This window comes from Pan troglodytes, chromosome 6, assembly GCF_028858775.2.
Source record: "Pan troglodytes isolate AG18354 chromosome 6, NHGRI_mPanTro3-v2.0_pri, whole genome shotgun sequence".
NCBI classification, from domain to species: Eukaryota; Metazoa; Chordata; class Mammalia; order Primates; family Hominidae; genus Pan; species Pan troglodytes.
The window spans coordinates 33058081-33074390 of NC_072404.2; the positions used below are offsets into that span (position 1 = coordinate 33058081).

Consider the following 16310-nt stretch of genomic DNA (forward strand, 5'->3'; position numbering starts at 1 on the left):
GAGGTAAAGGTAAAGGCATTGACAAAAGCTGTGAAGAACTTGTTGAACTGGCAAGGAAGTCAGTGGATAAATACTGCAGAAGTAGCTCCTTAACAGAGATACTATGTAGGAGTGTAGAGAGAAGGTCCCCTCCTGAATCCTGGTGATTTGGCAGAGAACAAAAGGGTTGCAGAATTTGACTAGGAGGCCCAAGTTGTATGCATCTAATATTGCCAATTTTTGGTTTATATATTCTTTCAGTGGTTGGAATTTCTCTCTCTCTCTCTCTCTTTTTCTTTTTGAGATGGGGTCTTGCTCTGTTGCTCAGGCTGGAGTGCAGTGGCCCCATCAGGGCTCACTGCAGCCTTAAACTCCCAGGCTCAAGTGATCCTCTCATCTCAGTCTCTCGAGTAGCAAGGGCCACAGGCATGTGCCACCATGCCTGGATAATTTTTTTTTTTTGGTTGAGGGGTACAGATGGGGTCTTGCTGTGTTACCCAGGCTGGTCTCAAGCTCCTGGGCTCAATGAACCCTCCCACCCTGGTGTCCCAAAGTGTTGAGATTACAGGAATGAGCCACTGTGCCCGGCCTAGGAAGTTTACTCTTTAGCTAATTTTGAAACATTACTTTCTGAATCCACCAATCAGGAAACTCGGCTGCTAGGCTGGGACTCTTCAAGCTTCTGGGTGATGGGCATTTAGCCTCAAGGAAGGCAATGATGCTTAAATCACTAAACCATGTCTCAGTTTCTGTGAGTCAGGAATCTAGTGAGCTTAGCTCTGTGTCCCTGGCTCCAGGCTATTCCACTGGGGTTGTGGTCTTATCTAAAGACTCAGCTGGGTGAGGATATGTTCCGGGCTCACTCATGTGGTTGTTTGGCAGGATTCAGTTCCTTGCTGGTGGGCTATTTGGCTGAAGGCCTCAGTTCCTTCTTGGTGGTTGGCCAGAGGTTTCTCTGTTCCTTACCATATGAGCCTCTCTATAGGGTAGCTTATAAAGTGGCAGCTGTCTTTCCTCAGACTGAGTAAGCAAGAGTGAGAGTGGAGGGGGGAGAAAGCACCCAAGACAGAAGCTACACTCTTTTGGTCATCTAATCTTGGAAGTGACTTTCCATCACTGTGCCATATTATATTTGTTAGAAGTGATTCACTAGATCCAGCCCACACTAAAGGAAAGGGGATTACAGAAGGCATCAAATCCAGGAGGCAGGGATCACTGGGGACTATCTTAGAGGCTGCTGCCCACAGACCCCTTTTATATAACAGCTTTGAGGCTTATATGGTTTTATATTTATGAAGAGCTTAGGACAGCACCTGTTTGCTCTGATCATCAGCATGAGTGATCCTTTTGATCCAATGGAGCACCCATTTCTTCATCTAGACCCTCCTATGTCAACAGTTCTAATTTTTTCCTGCAAAGCCCTGTAAAAGAGTGTAGGAAAGGCAAGACAGTAACTGCTGCAAGGAAAGAGGCTGAGGAAACAGAATAGAAAGGGGATAGGATGGGAGATCCTGAAAAACTCTGGGGGAGGGTGCCTAGAGACAAAAGGGAAAGTAGGAGACCCTTGTCTCCTATGGTGGGCTTTACACTTTTTTTTTTTTTTTTGAGACAATGACTTGCTCTGTCACCCAGAACCCAGGCTGGAGTATAGTGGTGTGATCTCCAATCACTGCAACCTTCACCTTCAGAGCTCAAGCAATCCTCCTGCCTCAGCCTCCTAAGTAGCTGGGACTACAGGCATGCGCCACCACACTCAACTAGTTCATATATATATATATATAGAGAGAGAGAGAGAGAGAGAGTATGTATATATGTATATTGGTAGAGACCAGGTTTTGCCATGTTGCCCAGGCTGGTCTTGAACTCCTAGGCTCAAGTGATTCGCCCGCTTCAGCCTCCCAAAGTGCTGGGACTACAAGCATAAGCCACTGTGCCTGGCCAGCTTTACACTGTTTAGAGTATTTCCACATACATGATCATATTGATTCTCACCACAGCTATGTGAAATAAAAATTGTTATTTCTATTTTAGAGATGAAGGGGAGGCCAGGTGCAGTGGCTCATGCCTGTAATCCCAGCACTTTGGGAGGCTGAGGTGGGCAGACCGCCTGAGGTTGGGAGTTTGGGACCAGCCTGACCAACATGGAGAAACCCCGTCTCTATTAAAAATACAAAATTAGCCAGGCATGGTGGCGCATGCCTATAATCCCAGCTACTCGGGAGGCTGAGGCAGAAGAATTACTTGAACCCAGGAGGCGGAGGTTGTGGTGAGCCGAGATTGTGCCATTGCACTCCAGCCTGGGCAACAACCGCAAAACTCCGTCTCAAAAAAAAAAAAAAAAAAAAAAAAAAAAGAGATGAAGCGGAAAGCCCAGAAAGGTCACACAGCTAGTAAGTAGGGAATCAAAGACTCCAGTCCAGGCTGTCTTACCCTATGCCCTTGAATCTTTCTGTTGCAGTCTGACTTAGCTGCCCAACTTCTTTCCCATGAAGTTACAGCTTCAGCTGGAGTCATGGAAAGCCATATGGCATGAATATAATGCTGTGGGGGCGATATGTCAGATACTGGGTTAGGGCTTCTAGCCCTGCCTGGCCCAGAAAGTAAAATCAACTTAGCTAAAAGCTAACTCAAAAATGGGAAACCAGGGCCAGAAATGATGGCTCATGCCTGTGATCCCAGCACTTTAGGAGGTTGAGGTGGGTGGATCCCTTAAGCTCAGGAGATCGAAACCAGCCTGGTCAACATAGCGAGACCTCATTTCTACTGAAAATAAAAATAAAAAAATAAGTCAAGCATGGTAGTGTGTGCCTGTAGTTAAAGCTACTCAGGAAGCTGAGGTGGGAGGATTGCTTGAATCTAGGAAGTCAAGGCTGCATTCCAGCCTGGACGACAGAGTGATACCCTGTCTCAAAAAAAAAAAAAAACAATGGCAGGGGCCAGGAGGTCAGGAGGTCAGTAGTTCAAGGCACAGCATCTAAAGGGACTCAGTCCTGATTCCATAAGTTTTCGGTACCGGGTTTCTCAATTAGGAAGGTGGAGCCGTGGAGCCCAGTAGCAAAAGGCACAGAAGCTGATGGTACATTATTACCCGGAAGTCTGACGTGAAGGGAAAAGCTGTGGGACTGGCAAGAGAAGCTGGTGCAAGGAGAGTCAGTAAATCAGGCTCCTGGACTTGCGAGGCTGATGGTGTCCAGGTTACGGCTGCAGTCCTAGAGGGGAACACTGGAGTGCCAGGCAGCAAACCATGACTGAGACTTAACTGTTCCTGTCCTGTCCCTCTCTTCTTTAGTAAAAGAGCCCCCTTTTTTGCCTGGGCAAATGGCCGCCTGTAATAAAGGCCTTGTTCCCCAGCTGGCTAACTGTGGCCATGTGGCTAAGTTATGGCCACTGGAATGTAAGTGGAACTGGTGAGTGTGTGTGGCTTACAGAAGCATCTTTTTTTTTTTTTTTTTTTTATGGTTGTTTTTGTCTTGTTTTTTCTTGAGACTGGGTTTTACTCTGTAGCCCAGGCTAGAATACAGTGGTGCAATCATAACTCACTGCAGCCTCAATCTCCTGGGCTCAAGCAATCCTGTTGTCTCAGCCTCCTGAGTAGCTGGGACTACAAGTGTGCATCACCAAGCCTGGCTAATTTTTAAAATTTTTAGTAAAGACAAGGCCTCACTATGTTGCCCAGGCTGGTCTCCAACTCCTGGCCTCAAGTGATCCTCCTGCTTTGGCCTCCCAAAGTGCTGGGATTATAGCATAAGCCACCACCACCAGTCAGATTGGATGAAACTGAAGAAGCTACCCTGCACCTGGAGGAAGCCATGATTGAGCAAGCAGAATGACAAAATGAAAGCAGCATAGGTCCCTGATGCTGCGGAATCCCCTGGACTCGCCTACCTTTGGGCTTCCTTTACATGAGAAAGAACTACCTTAATTGAGCCACTCATTTTGTATTTTCTGTTCCATGGAGTAGAACCTAATCCTAACTAATACAGTATTTAAGACTAAGAAGGCCAAATGTGAGCAGGAGACATTTTTGAATATTGATTGCACAAGGAGACAGGACTTGGGGGATGTGACCGCTGGCACCCAGATTCACATCTGGTTGATAATGAAGACAGGAGGTGTTGCTTATGGTACCGGAGCTTGAAGTTAGACTTGCAGGATGAGGAGGGTAGCATGAGTAGAACCTAGGTTTTGGGGTAAGAGGCTGGTTTAAATTCTTGTTTTGTTGCTTACTGGCTGAGTGATCTGGAGAACTGTTGAATCCCTTGAGCTTTGGTTTGCTTATCTGAGGGGTGGTGGTTATGATTAAATGAGATAACAAGCACAAAGCATTTTAATTCCCTTCTGTCTTCTTTGTTCTTTTTCTTACTCTTTACCCCTAATCCTAACTTCCATTTACCCCCTGGACTGAGAGTATGACTTAATTCCCAGTCTCACCTTCTCTGGTATGAAAGGAAATAGAGGCCACTTATGTAAATTCTGCCTGTTGGAATTTGCCACAGAACATGGTGGTGGTGACGGACTTAGCTATGGAAGGCTCAATGTTGGCTCCGTATTAGAATCACTTGGGCTAATTTTTACAACAGACTCTGCCCTAAATCAATTGAAGTCTTGGCAGGGGCAGTCTGAACATCAGTCTTTTTCCAAGCTCCCCCAGGTGATCCTGATGTACGGTGAAAATTGAGAACTGCTGAGGAAGGGAAAGGAGATGCATGTCCTAGCACCTGGTGGGTACTCAGTAATGCAATGCATTGTAATTGACATGAGATTGAGATTCATAGGGAAAGGATCTGGGTCTCCTTATTTTCTTTAAATACACATGGTCCACTCAGATTATTTATTGACTAACCCAAGTTTTAGTAGTTTAGAGACACTGTGTAACTGGAGGCACTCTGACATTTTAGAGCCAGGAGCAACATTCAAGATTGTTTAGTAGGCCATGCACGGTGGCTTACACCTGTAATCCCAGCACTTTGGGAGGCCGAGGCGAGTGGATCACCTGAGGTCAGGAATTTGAGACCAGCCTGCCCAACATGGCGAAACCCTGTCTCTACTAAAAATACACAAATTGGCTGGGCGTGGTGGCACACGCCTGTAATCCCAGCTACTTGGGAGGCTGAGGCAGGAGAATCGCTTGAACCTGGGAAGTGGAGGTTGCAGTGAACTGAGATCATGCCATTGCACTCCAGCCTGGGCAACAAGAGTGAAAAACTTTGTCTCAAAAAAACAAGCAAACAAAAAACACAATTGTTTAGCCAATCTACTTCACTTTATTAGTCTTTCAGTTTTCTGTGAGTAAAATGGACCTTCTGTGCCTACAGTGGATTTAGAGAAGACACAGGATGTTACACAGGAAATACGCAACTTCTATTCATCTTATTTTGATGGCGAGGAGAGGCTGGGTGCCCTATGTGTCTTTTGTATTTCACTTGGGCTGCAATAATGTGTCCAGATCCAAAGGCCAAAGCTGCATTTTTTTTGAGACTGGGTCTCACTCTGTCCCCCAGGTTGGAGTGCAGTGTCGTGATCAAGGCTCACTGCAGCCTTGGCATCCTGAGCTCAGGTGATCCTCCTACCTCAGCCTCCCACCTCAGCCTCCCCAGTAGCTGGGACTACAGGTGCATGCCACCATATCCAGTTATTATTTTTTTCTTTTTTCTTTCTATCTTTCTTCTTCTTTTTCTTCTTCTTTTTTTTTTTTTTTTTTTTTGGTAGCAATGGGGTCTTTCTGTGTTTCCCAGGCTAGTCTTAAATTCCTGGGCTCAGGTGATCCTCCCACCTCGGCCTCCCAAAATGGTGGCCCCAAAGCTGCATTTCTTAATGGCCAGTCTAGGAACTTCAGTGGAAGTGGACATTTCAGTTGTACATCACTGGGGTCAGCAACCGAAGTTAGTGAAATGCAAATATTGAGGAAAACAGGGAGCTGGGCGCGGTGGCTCACGCCTGTAATCCCAGCACTTTGGGAGGCCGAGGTGGGCAGATCACGAGGTCAGGGGATCGAGACCATCCTGGCTAACATGGTGAAACCCCGTCTCTACTAAAAATACAAAAAATTAGCCGGGCGTGGTGGCGGGCGCCTGTAGTCCCAGCTACTCCAGAGGCTGAGGCAGGAGAATGGCGTGAACCCGGGAGATGGAGCTTGCAGTGAGCCCACATCACGCCACTGCACTCCAGCCTGGGCGACAGAGCAAGACTCTTGTCTCAAAAAAACAAAACAAAACAAAAAACACAAACAAAAAAAAACGAAAAAAGGGCAATCGGGCATACTTTCACCTAGATGTTACCCCTCTAAACTACCAGGAAGGAAGTGCAAAGGAGGAGTTGCAAGCTCAGGTTGCAGACTCCAGAAGATAAACTTGCATGTTGACTTAAGTGTGCCTTAGGGGAAAAAACGTTTAGAGAGCCCTGCCAGTTTCTTATCTAGATGGCCAGAACTGGCCAGGTGCCTTTGGGAATTAGGATTAAGATCAGAGATAATCTTTGGGGATAGTGGTGACTGTGGAAGAAATATGTACAAAAATAGTCCGGCACTTCCAAAGAGAATTTTTAAAATTCCAGGAAAGTGTTCTTAGCCCTTCCTGAATAGGTCTGCTGCTATCATGATATCCCTTGCAAAAGAGCCAATAATTCTACTTCCTGCGGAGAAAAAAGGTCATTTTATTTTTTGAAGAAATAGATTTAATTCAATGCATACGTAGTAATTCTTGAACTAACAGAGCTATCTTGATAAGGTTGTCTTCTCCCTGATGCCACAGGCAGAGGCTTGTATTAGTTGAGAGGTCTGCATTAGATCAAAGGAGATAAAGAGAGAAGAGAAAAAAGAAAGGGAGAGTTGAATATAACCACAAATCTTGGTAAATCACTCAAGCTGTAAAGCCAACTATTGGAAACAGGAATCATCGCTTGGGTCATGGAGACCCACACTTGGATTTGAGCTCATGTTGTTAAGTATACAAGGTCCAAATCACTTGGAGGTGACCTACGGGAAAGTCACTGATCATACTCCTATACTGGAAACTCTATCCCAGATCTGATACTTTTTAAATAAATTCGTTAATTAGAATTATTATTTTGATCTGGTAAAAATTTTACCCTTATTTCATCTTATGTCACATTTTAGAAAGATGTGACAAGGGGTCCTCAACTAATTTCACTGTACTTTCCCAATCAGGCTTGGATACAGGCATGTGGGTATACATAAAGGGGAATGCAGAAGTGTAGATGACTTCACGTGACTATGTGAGGATGGACATTTAATGGAATACTCCATGCTTGTATGTTACAGGATGGCCTCTCTTTGGTTGAAAAGGATGAAATGGGAGGTTTACACCGATCTGGCAAGCCACCGAGGGAAGTTCTGGTTTTGTTTGTGGCTTGGGCTGGTTTCCCGGACTATTCATGAGAAAGCATGTGTCACCCACAACTCAGACTTTTAATTTCTAAAACTACATTTCATATAACCTTCCTACAGTTAACTGAGATTCAAATTCTATTTCCACAACCTCTCTCTCCAAAATTCTACTGAGGAACACTCTTCCAATTGGAGTCTCCACCTGATTAGATGAGTTTCATAAAACTTCTTTTTTTTTTTTTTGACCAGCTCTGTTACCCAGGCTAGAATGCAGTGGCATGATCGTAGCTCACTACAGCCTCAACCTCCTGGGCTCAAGTGATTCTCCTGCCTCAACCTCCTGAGTGTGGGGGACTACAGGCGCTTGCCACCATGCCCAGCTTTATAAAACTTTTTAAAGTTTATTAGTAGCCTTTCCAGAGGCAGTTTCAGCTGATGGGTAGTTGAGACTTTGGTAAAGAAGTGATTGTTGTGAATTTAACTGAACGCTACTTTAACATAGTGTATTTTTGGATGTGTGATATAGGTTTGTCTAGTGGTGGAATGGTACTTTTACACCAATGATGATTTTGAGATGGATTTCTATCTTCAACGATCAGCTGTGGACCCCTTAATTTTTCTCCTTACCTGTGAAATTAAGTCCCAATGACATAAAGAGTTAGTTTGGCCCTTTTCCCACAATGTAATTCTTAGACAAATTGTGCCCAAGAAATTACCTTGACATAGGTCATGTTTGAATGCTTTGTGGAGTGCTGCCTGTTAATGGACAATCACGTTGGTTAAAGGAAGTTGCCTTGGGTATTGGCTAACGTACATGGCCTAGAACAAGTTCTGTGCCATATTCCTTTCTTCCTTCAATTATTCCAATTTCAGGACAAAGCAATACATCCTTGGGAGAAGGGGTGTCTGAAATAAGCACTCTGCCTTCAATCCCATTTCATTCTTCAGGATGTCTCCCTTCCCATCACACTAAGTCATGAAATATGAGTCAGTCATAGTGAATGGCACAGAGGCCTGAAAATGCTGTGTGGATGGAGTGAGGATACTTAATTTCCAAAATTTTATCAGTTACTTAGCACAGTAGGTCAATGTATATATGTCGATTTTCTGAAAGATGAAAAATTAAGCTTCTTCAGTCTGGCTTATCTCAGAGGAAAATAGGAAAATGTATGATCTCAGAAGCCAAAAATTAGCCAAAGTAAAATGACACTCATGTAAGAGTGCATAATGGCTTTCAAAGAGTTAGATCTTCAAAGGACATTTTATTTCCAGTGTGCTTTTTTTTTTTTTTTTTTTGAGACAGAATTTTGCTCTTTTGCCTAGGTTGGAGCGTAGTGGCACGATCTTGGCTCACTGCAACCTCCGCCTTCCGGTTTCAAGTGACTCTCCTACCTCATCCTCCTGAGTAGTTGGAATTATAAGCGCCCGCCACCACGCCTGGCTAATGTTTGTATTTTTAGTAGAGACAGGGTTTCACCATTTTGGCCAGGCTGGTCTCGAACTCCTGACCTCAGGTGATCTGTCCACCTTGGCCTCCCAAAGTGCTGGGATTACAGGTGTGAGCCACCACACCCAGCCTCCAGTATGTTATAAGCACTCATAAATATATAAAGGGTTGATATAACTTGACTTAATTTTCTGCAGTTGGTGTGGCCATGAAAAAGCTCTATTAAAAGGAATTGTGTTTTAATCATACTCTACTAATGATTTTGGTTATAATTTTGGAAATATTTTCTTTTTTTTTTTTTGAGACGGAGTCTCGCTCTTGTCGCCCAGGCTGGAGTGCAGTGGCAAGATCTCGGCTCACTGCAACTTCTACCTCCTGGCCAAGCTATTCTCTTGCCTCAGCCTTCTGAGGAACTGGGATTACCGGCGACTGCCACCACACCCGGCTAATTTTTGTACTTTTAGTAGAGACAGGGTTTCACCATGTTGGCCAGGCTGGTCTCGAACTCCCGACCTCCAGTGATCTGCCCCCCTCGGCCTCCCAAAGTGCTGGGATTACAGGCGTGAGCCACCGTGCCTGGGCTGGAAATATTTTCTTATATAAACTATTTTGATCTAACACATATTGGAAATCTAGCTTTAGAATTCTAGTATTCGTGTCAAGCAACATTCTCTATGCTTGGTCTCCGTGCAATTATTTCTCCTACTGTCTCTTCAAAGAAGCTGATCAAATGAACAGTCATCCTATATGATTTTCAATTCCCACTAAATACAACACTCACCGATGAACCCAGTTCATTGAGAATTCCATAGCATGTGAAACACTAGTTTATGCTATTGCACTGTAGAATAATTTGAACTCCTCAGCTGGGAGAACGGTAGGAACATTTTTTAAAAAACAGCTCAAAATGAAGTAGATCCAGCTTCATAGGAAGTGGGGTTGCTCACTCAGTAATAAACTGTAGGGGAAAAGGTTTAGACTTTGAAACCAGGCAAACCAGAGTTCAAATCCCCTTTCACCATTTATTGGCTGTGTGTGAAAATTAACCTCCTAAACCTCAGGGTCTTCCTTGAGGAAGAATACTTACCTAGCTCCTGAATAGGAATGTAAAGCTGATAGCAATACCACAAACTTCCTGCCTACCCCAAAGACTGAGTAATTACTAACACACATCCTTCTAACAATTCCCTTACCTGAAGATAAGGCAGGAAGCTTTGAAGTGCAGACTTTATCAGCAGGGATTACCTCCCCTGCAGGCGATGTATACATAAAATCTATTTGGAGTGAGAATTGCAAATTGTGTCACTAAAATCCTGTTTGAAACATTTTGAATCTTGGAAATATCAAGGCTATGCAAAGCACAGTGGCTGGCGCCAAGATGGTGAGGTGAGTTGTTCAGTAAAAAAAAAAAAACAAAAAAAAAACACAGGACCAGGAACAGTGGCTCATGCCTGTAATCCCAGCACTTTGGGAGGCCGAGGTGGGTGGATCATCTGAGGTCAGGAGTTCGAAACCAGCCTGGCCAACATGGTGAAACCCCATCTCTACTAAAAATACAAAAAATTAGCTGGGCATGGTGGTGCATGCCTGTAATCCCAGCTACTTGGGAAACTGAGACAGGAGAATCACTTGAACCAGGGAGGCAGAGGTTGCAGTGAGCCAAGATCGCACCACTGCACTCCAGCCTGGGCGACAGAGTGAGATTCTGTCTCAAAACAAACAAACAAATAAACAAAAAAAAAAACGACACACACACACACACACACACAGAGAGAGAGAGAGAGAGAGAGAGAGAGAGAGAGAGAGAGAGAGAAAACCCAAGCTATTGCATGGGCCAGTGCCCAGGGCACTCAGGGAAGAGGCCAGGGCTGTTTTCTGGGAATGAGAGCCCTTCTTCTCCTACCTTTTTTAAGGATTCTCAGATCATTTGCAAAGGGTCAGGTTGGGGATTCGGGCCATGGGATCACTTCTAATTCAGGTCTGTTTCTCAACATCTCCCAAGGCTATTTCCGGCCTGGAAAGACACCTCTTTCCTACCCCGCTCCCTCCACATATTCACGAATTTTCAAATGTTTCAATGTTTTCAAATGTTTTACATAACAACCTCCTCCCCAGACAAAAGCTTGCTGAAATAATATTTACACTTACCTATACACTCTGATGGTTTCTCCTCTATTCCATTTAATTCCATTTCATTACAAAGCATGCTGGTTGTAACCAGCTGAATTTTTTACTCCTTAGAGGGTGTCGGTCCATTGTTTGCAAAGCCCTAGGCTTAAATGAGTTATACTCAGTTATATGAGAGCTTTAGAAGACTCCAACAATAGAGAGCAGCCCTGGATTCACTCTCCCTACCCACGCTGGCCCCATCCTGCCCCGTACCATGTATTCAGACTGTACCTGGACCACAAACTGGGCCTGACTTTGAGTAGACATTTGAGAGCTTTCTACAGTTTTGGGAGTCCCAGAAGGTTCCAGACTGAACTTCCAGCTCCCTTCTCAGAGTATAGCTGATTTGGATCATAAATCTGTGGACATGGAACTGGAAGGGACTTTCTTTTTTTTTTTTTTTTTTTGTCTTTGAGACAGAGTCTCACTCTGTCGCCCAGGCTGGAGAGCAGTGGCATGATCTTGGCTCACTGCAACCTCCACCTCCTGGGTTCAAGCGATCCTCCTGCCTCAGCCCCACTAGTAGCTGGGACTACAGGCGTGTGCCACCATGCCCAGCTAATTTTTGTATTTTTAGTAGAGACGGGGTTTCACCACGTTGGCCAGGATGGTCTCAAACTCCTGAGCTCAAGTGATCCACCCGCCTTGGCCTCCTAAAGTGCTGGGATTACAGGCGTGGGCTACTGCACCCGGCCAGGAAGAGACCTTCTTCAGGCCCACATTTTTATAGAGGAGGAAACTGAGGCCAGGGGTTTCTTGCAGTCAGCATAATGAATTTGAGATTTATCCAAGTTGTGTGTATCAGTGGTTCATCTCTTTTGATTGCTGAGTAGTATTCCACTGACGATTGTACCATAGTTTGTTTCTCCATTTACCTATTGAAGCACACTTGGGTTTTTTCTAGTTTTTGACGATTATGAAAAGAGCTGCTATAAACATGTACAGATTTTTATGTGGACTTAAGTTTTCATCTCTAGTAAATACCTAGGTGTTAGGTTGCAGGGCCTATGGTTAGTGTATATTTAGCTTTATTAGAAACTGCCAAACTATTTGAATTCCTCCCAGCAATGTATGAAAGTTCCAGTTGATCCACATCCTCACCAGCATTTGATATTATCAGTTAAAAATAATTAACAAAATATTTTAGCCATTCTAGTAGGTATATAGTGGTATCTCATTATGGTTTTAATCTATATATCACTAATGGCTAATGATGTTAAAAACCTTTTCCTATGTTTATTTGCCCCTAGTATATCCTTTTTGGTGATGTGTCTGTTCAAGTCCTTTAAGATATACATTTTAATTTTTTTTTTTTTTTTAATTTTTAGGGACAGGGTTTCACTCTGTCACTCAGGCTGGAGTGCAGTGGTGCAATCATAGCTCACTGCAGCCTTAAACTCCTGGGCTCATGCGATTCTTCCAACTCAGCCTCCCAAGTAGCTGGGACTACAGATGTGCATCACCATGCCTGGCAACCTAAAAAAAATTTTTTTTTGTAGAGACGGGGTCTTGCCATGTTGTCCAGGTTGGTCTTGAACTGCTGGCCTCAAGTGATCTTTCCACCTTGGCCTTCCAAAGTGGTGGGATTACAAGTGTGAACCACTATGCCTGGGCCACGGTTCTTCATATATTCATTGTTGGATATTTGTGATTTGCAAATATTTTCTCTCCTAGCCTGTAGGTTGTATTTTCATTTTGTTCTACTTATTTTTTTAATCCATTGACTAACATCTGTCCAATCCATCTCATTTTCTTAATAGTGTCTTTTTCAGAGCAAATGTTTTAAAATTTGATAAGTCCAATTTTTTTAAAATTTTATGTCAATTTTTTATTTTATGAATGTCCTTTTCGTGTCGTGTCTAAGAATTCTTTGCCCTAAACCCAGGTCACAGTGGTTTTCTTCTACATTTTCCTCTAAAAGTTTTGTACTTTTGGCCGGGTGCGGTGGCTCATGCCTGTAATCCCAGCACTTTGGGAGGCTGAGGTGGGTGGATCACGAGGTCAGGAGTTCAAGACTAGCCTGGCCAAGATGGTGAAACCCTGCCTCTACTAAAAATACAAAAAATTAGCCGGGCGTGGTGGCGGGCACCTGTAATCCCAGCTACTTGGGAGGCTGAGGCAGAGAATTGCTTGAACCTGGGAGGTGCAGGTTGCAGTGAGCCAAGATCGCGCCACTGCACTCTAGTCTTGGCGACAGACCAAGACTCTGTCTCAAAAAAAAAAAAGAAAAAGAACGTGTACTTTCATGTTTTATATTTTGTGTATTTTGAGGTAAGTTTTAAAATAAGATGTGAGGTTTAGTTTGCAGTTTTTTGGGGTTTTTTTGTTTGTTTTTGGCATAAGGATGTCCAATTATTCTAACACTAGTTGTTGAAAGGACTATCCTTCCTTCATTTGCACCTTTGTCAAAAGTCATTTGGCCATATTTTTGGGTGGTACTATTCAGGGACTGTCTGTTCTGTTTCATTGATCTATTGTCTATTTCTTTCTAATACCACACTGTCTTGATTACTGTCGCTTATAGTAAGTCTTAAGTCGGATAATGTGTTTCCTCTAACTTTTTTTTCATAACTTATTTGGTTCTTCTAGTTCCTTTCCCTTTCAATTTAAATTCTAGAATCAGCTTGTCTATTATTTTAAAAAGTATTTCTGGCATTTTGATTGGAAATGCATTAAATCTTATTTTTAATTTATTTATTTTATTAATATTATTATTATTTTTGAGACAGAGTCTGTCTCTGTTGCCCAGGCTGGAGTGCAGTGGTATGATCTCAGCTCACTGCAACCTCCGCCTCCCAGGTTCAAGCAATTCTCCTGCCTCAACCTCCCAAGTAGCTGGGATTACAGGCACGTGCTACCATGCCTGCCTAATTTTTGTATTATTATTATTATTATTGGGATGGGATTTTGCTCTTGTTGCCCAGGCTGGAGTGCAATGGCATGATCTCAGCTCACTGCAACCTCTGCCTCCCAGGTTCAAGCGATTCTCCTGCCTCAGCCTTCCTAGTAGCTGGGATTACAGGCATGTGCCACCACGCCCGGCTGATTTTGTATTTTTAGTAGAGACAGGGTTTCTCCATGTTGGTCAGGCTGGTCTCGAACTCCTGACCTCAGGTGATCCACCCACCTTGGTCTCCCAAAGTGTTGGGGTTACAGGCGTGAGCCACTGTGCCTGGCCAATTTTTGTATTTTTAGTAGAGACGGAGTTCGCCGTGTTGGCCAGGCTGGTCTCGAACTCCTGATTGACCTCAGGTGATCTGCCTGCCTTGGCCTCCCAAAGTGCTGGGATTACAGGCGTGAGCCACTGTGCCCACCCGGAAATGAAATGCATTAAATCTATAACTGTCTTTGGAAAAAATAACATTTTTTTTTTTTTGAGACAAGAGTCTTGCTCTGTTGCCCAGGCTGGAGGGCAGTGGTGCGATCTCGGCTCACTGCAAGCTCCACCTCCCGGGTTCACACCATTCTCCTGCCTCAGCCTCCGGAGTAGCTGGGATTACAGGCACCCGCCACCACTGCCAGCTAATTTTTTGTATTTTTAGTAGAGATGGGGTTTCACCATGTTAGCCAGGATGGTCTCGATCTCCTGACCTCGTGATCTGCCCACCTTGGCCTCCCAAAGTGCTGGGATTACAGGCGTGAGCCACCGCGCCCGGCCTGCAAAAAATAACATCTTTATTATATTGAATCTTTTTTTTTTTTTTTTTGAGACAGAGTCTTGCTCTCTTGCCCAGGTTGGAGTGCAGTGGCGCAGTCTAGGCTCACTGCAACGTCTCCCTCCCGGGTTCAAGCCATTCTTCTGCCTCAGCCTCCCAAGTAGCCGGGACTACAGGCGTGTGCCACCACACCTGGCTAATTTTTTTTGCATTTTTAGTAGAGACGGGGTTTCACCATGTTGGCCAGGCTGGTCTCAAACCCCTGACCTCGTGATCTGCCTGCCTTGGCCTCCCATAGTGCTGGGATTACAGGCATGAGCCACTGTGCCTGGCCTGTATTGAATCTTGTAATTGATTGCCACGGCATATGTCTTCATTTATCTAGGTTTTCTTTGATTTCTGTCCTCAATGGTATATTGTACGTAGGATACAGATACTGTACTTATTTTGTTAGATTTATGCCATTAAATATCATTTATATCATGTATACATGTATATGTATTTCATTTTAAAAACTATTATAAATGTTATTTAAATTTTTCATTTCCAAATGTTTATTACTAGTATATAGAAATATTATTGATTTTTGTCGATTAACTTTGTAACCTTGCCAAATTAAATTATGTCTTGAAATTTGTTTTTTAATACAAATTCCTTGAGATTTTCTACACAATCACATAATCTGAGAATAGGGACTCTTTTATATTTTTTCCCTCAATCTATATGACTTTTATTCCTTTTTCTCATGATATTGCACTGGCTGGGACTTCAATGTGACTTGGAATAGGTGAGGTAGGAGTAGACATTATTGCCTTGTTTCTAGTCTTAGAGGAAGAACATTCAGTCTTTCACTATTAAGTGATATCATGTCACTTGTATAGTCACATATAAGTAATATGTAATATGTTATTACCTGTAGGTTTTTTAAGATGCCCTTTATCAGTTTGAGAAAGTTCCCTTCTTTTCCAGTTTGCTGAGGGTTTTTACCATAAATGTATGTTAAATTTTGCCAAATGCTTTTTCTGCATCAATTATTATGTTCCTATGTTTTTTCTTCTTTAGACTTTTTTTTTCTCAGCCAGCTGTGCTTTACTGACAACGCGCCACTCGGGCCTTGACTGCGCACTGCCGCAGCAGACACAGCCTCTCCTTCCGCTGCCGCTTCTTGGTCTTCAGGTTCTCCTTGTGCTTGTTGAACCGGCAGCACATGGCGCGTGTCTTCTTAGGCCACAGGTCCAGGGGCTTGTACTTCTTGCCCTTGTAGAATTTCCTGAGTTTCTCTTTCTGAGTCTGGTTAATAACCGTGAGAACACGTCCAATTTGCGGACGACTCAAATCTTAGAGAGCTTGGAGGCCGCGCCGCCTGTCACTTTGGCGACGCGCAGCTGGGACAGCTCCACCTTCAGGTCATCCAACTGTTTCAGCAGCTCCTCCTTCTCGTGAAGGTCTCGAGCCTTGATCTTGGCCATTGCTGCATGGGCCACCGCCGCCGCCTGCTCTGAGGGAAAGAGCTAGACTATTAATATGGTGGATTACATGTTTTAAACTGTGGACTATTAAGTCAGCCTTGTATTACTGGGACAAACTGCTTGGTCATGATGTATTATTCTTTTTATATATTCCTGGATTTGATGTGCTAACATTTTATTGAGGATTTTTTGCATCTATGTTGGTTACAATACTGTTTTATAATTGTCTCACTGTCTTTGTATGA

General features: G+C 43.7%; 1 pseudogene; it reads right to left on the reverse strand.

The window, feature by feature from the left end:
• Positions 1–10919: 10919 nt before the first annotated feature.
• On the reverse strand, positions 10920–16065 carry LOC472328 (large ribosomal subunit protein uL29-like; annotated as a pseudogene).
• Between the last annotated feature and the right edge of the window lie 245 nt (positions 16066–16310).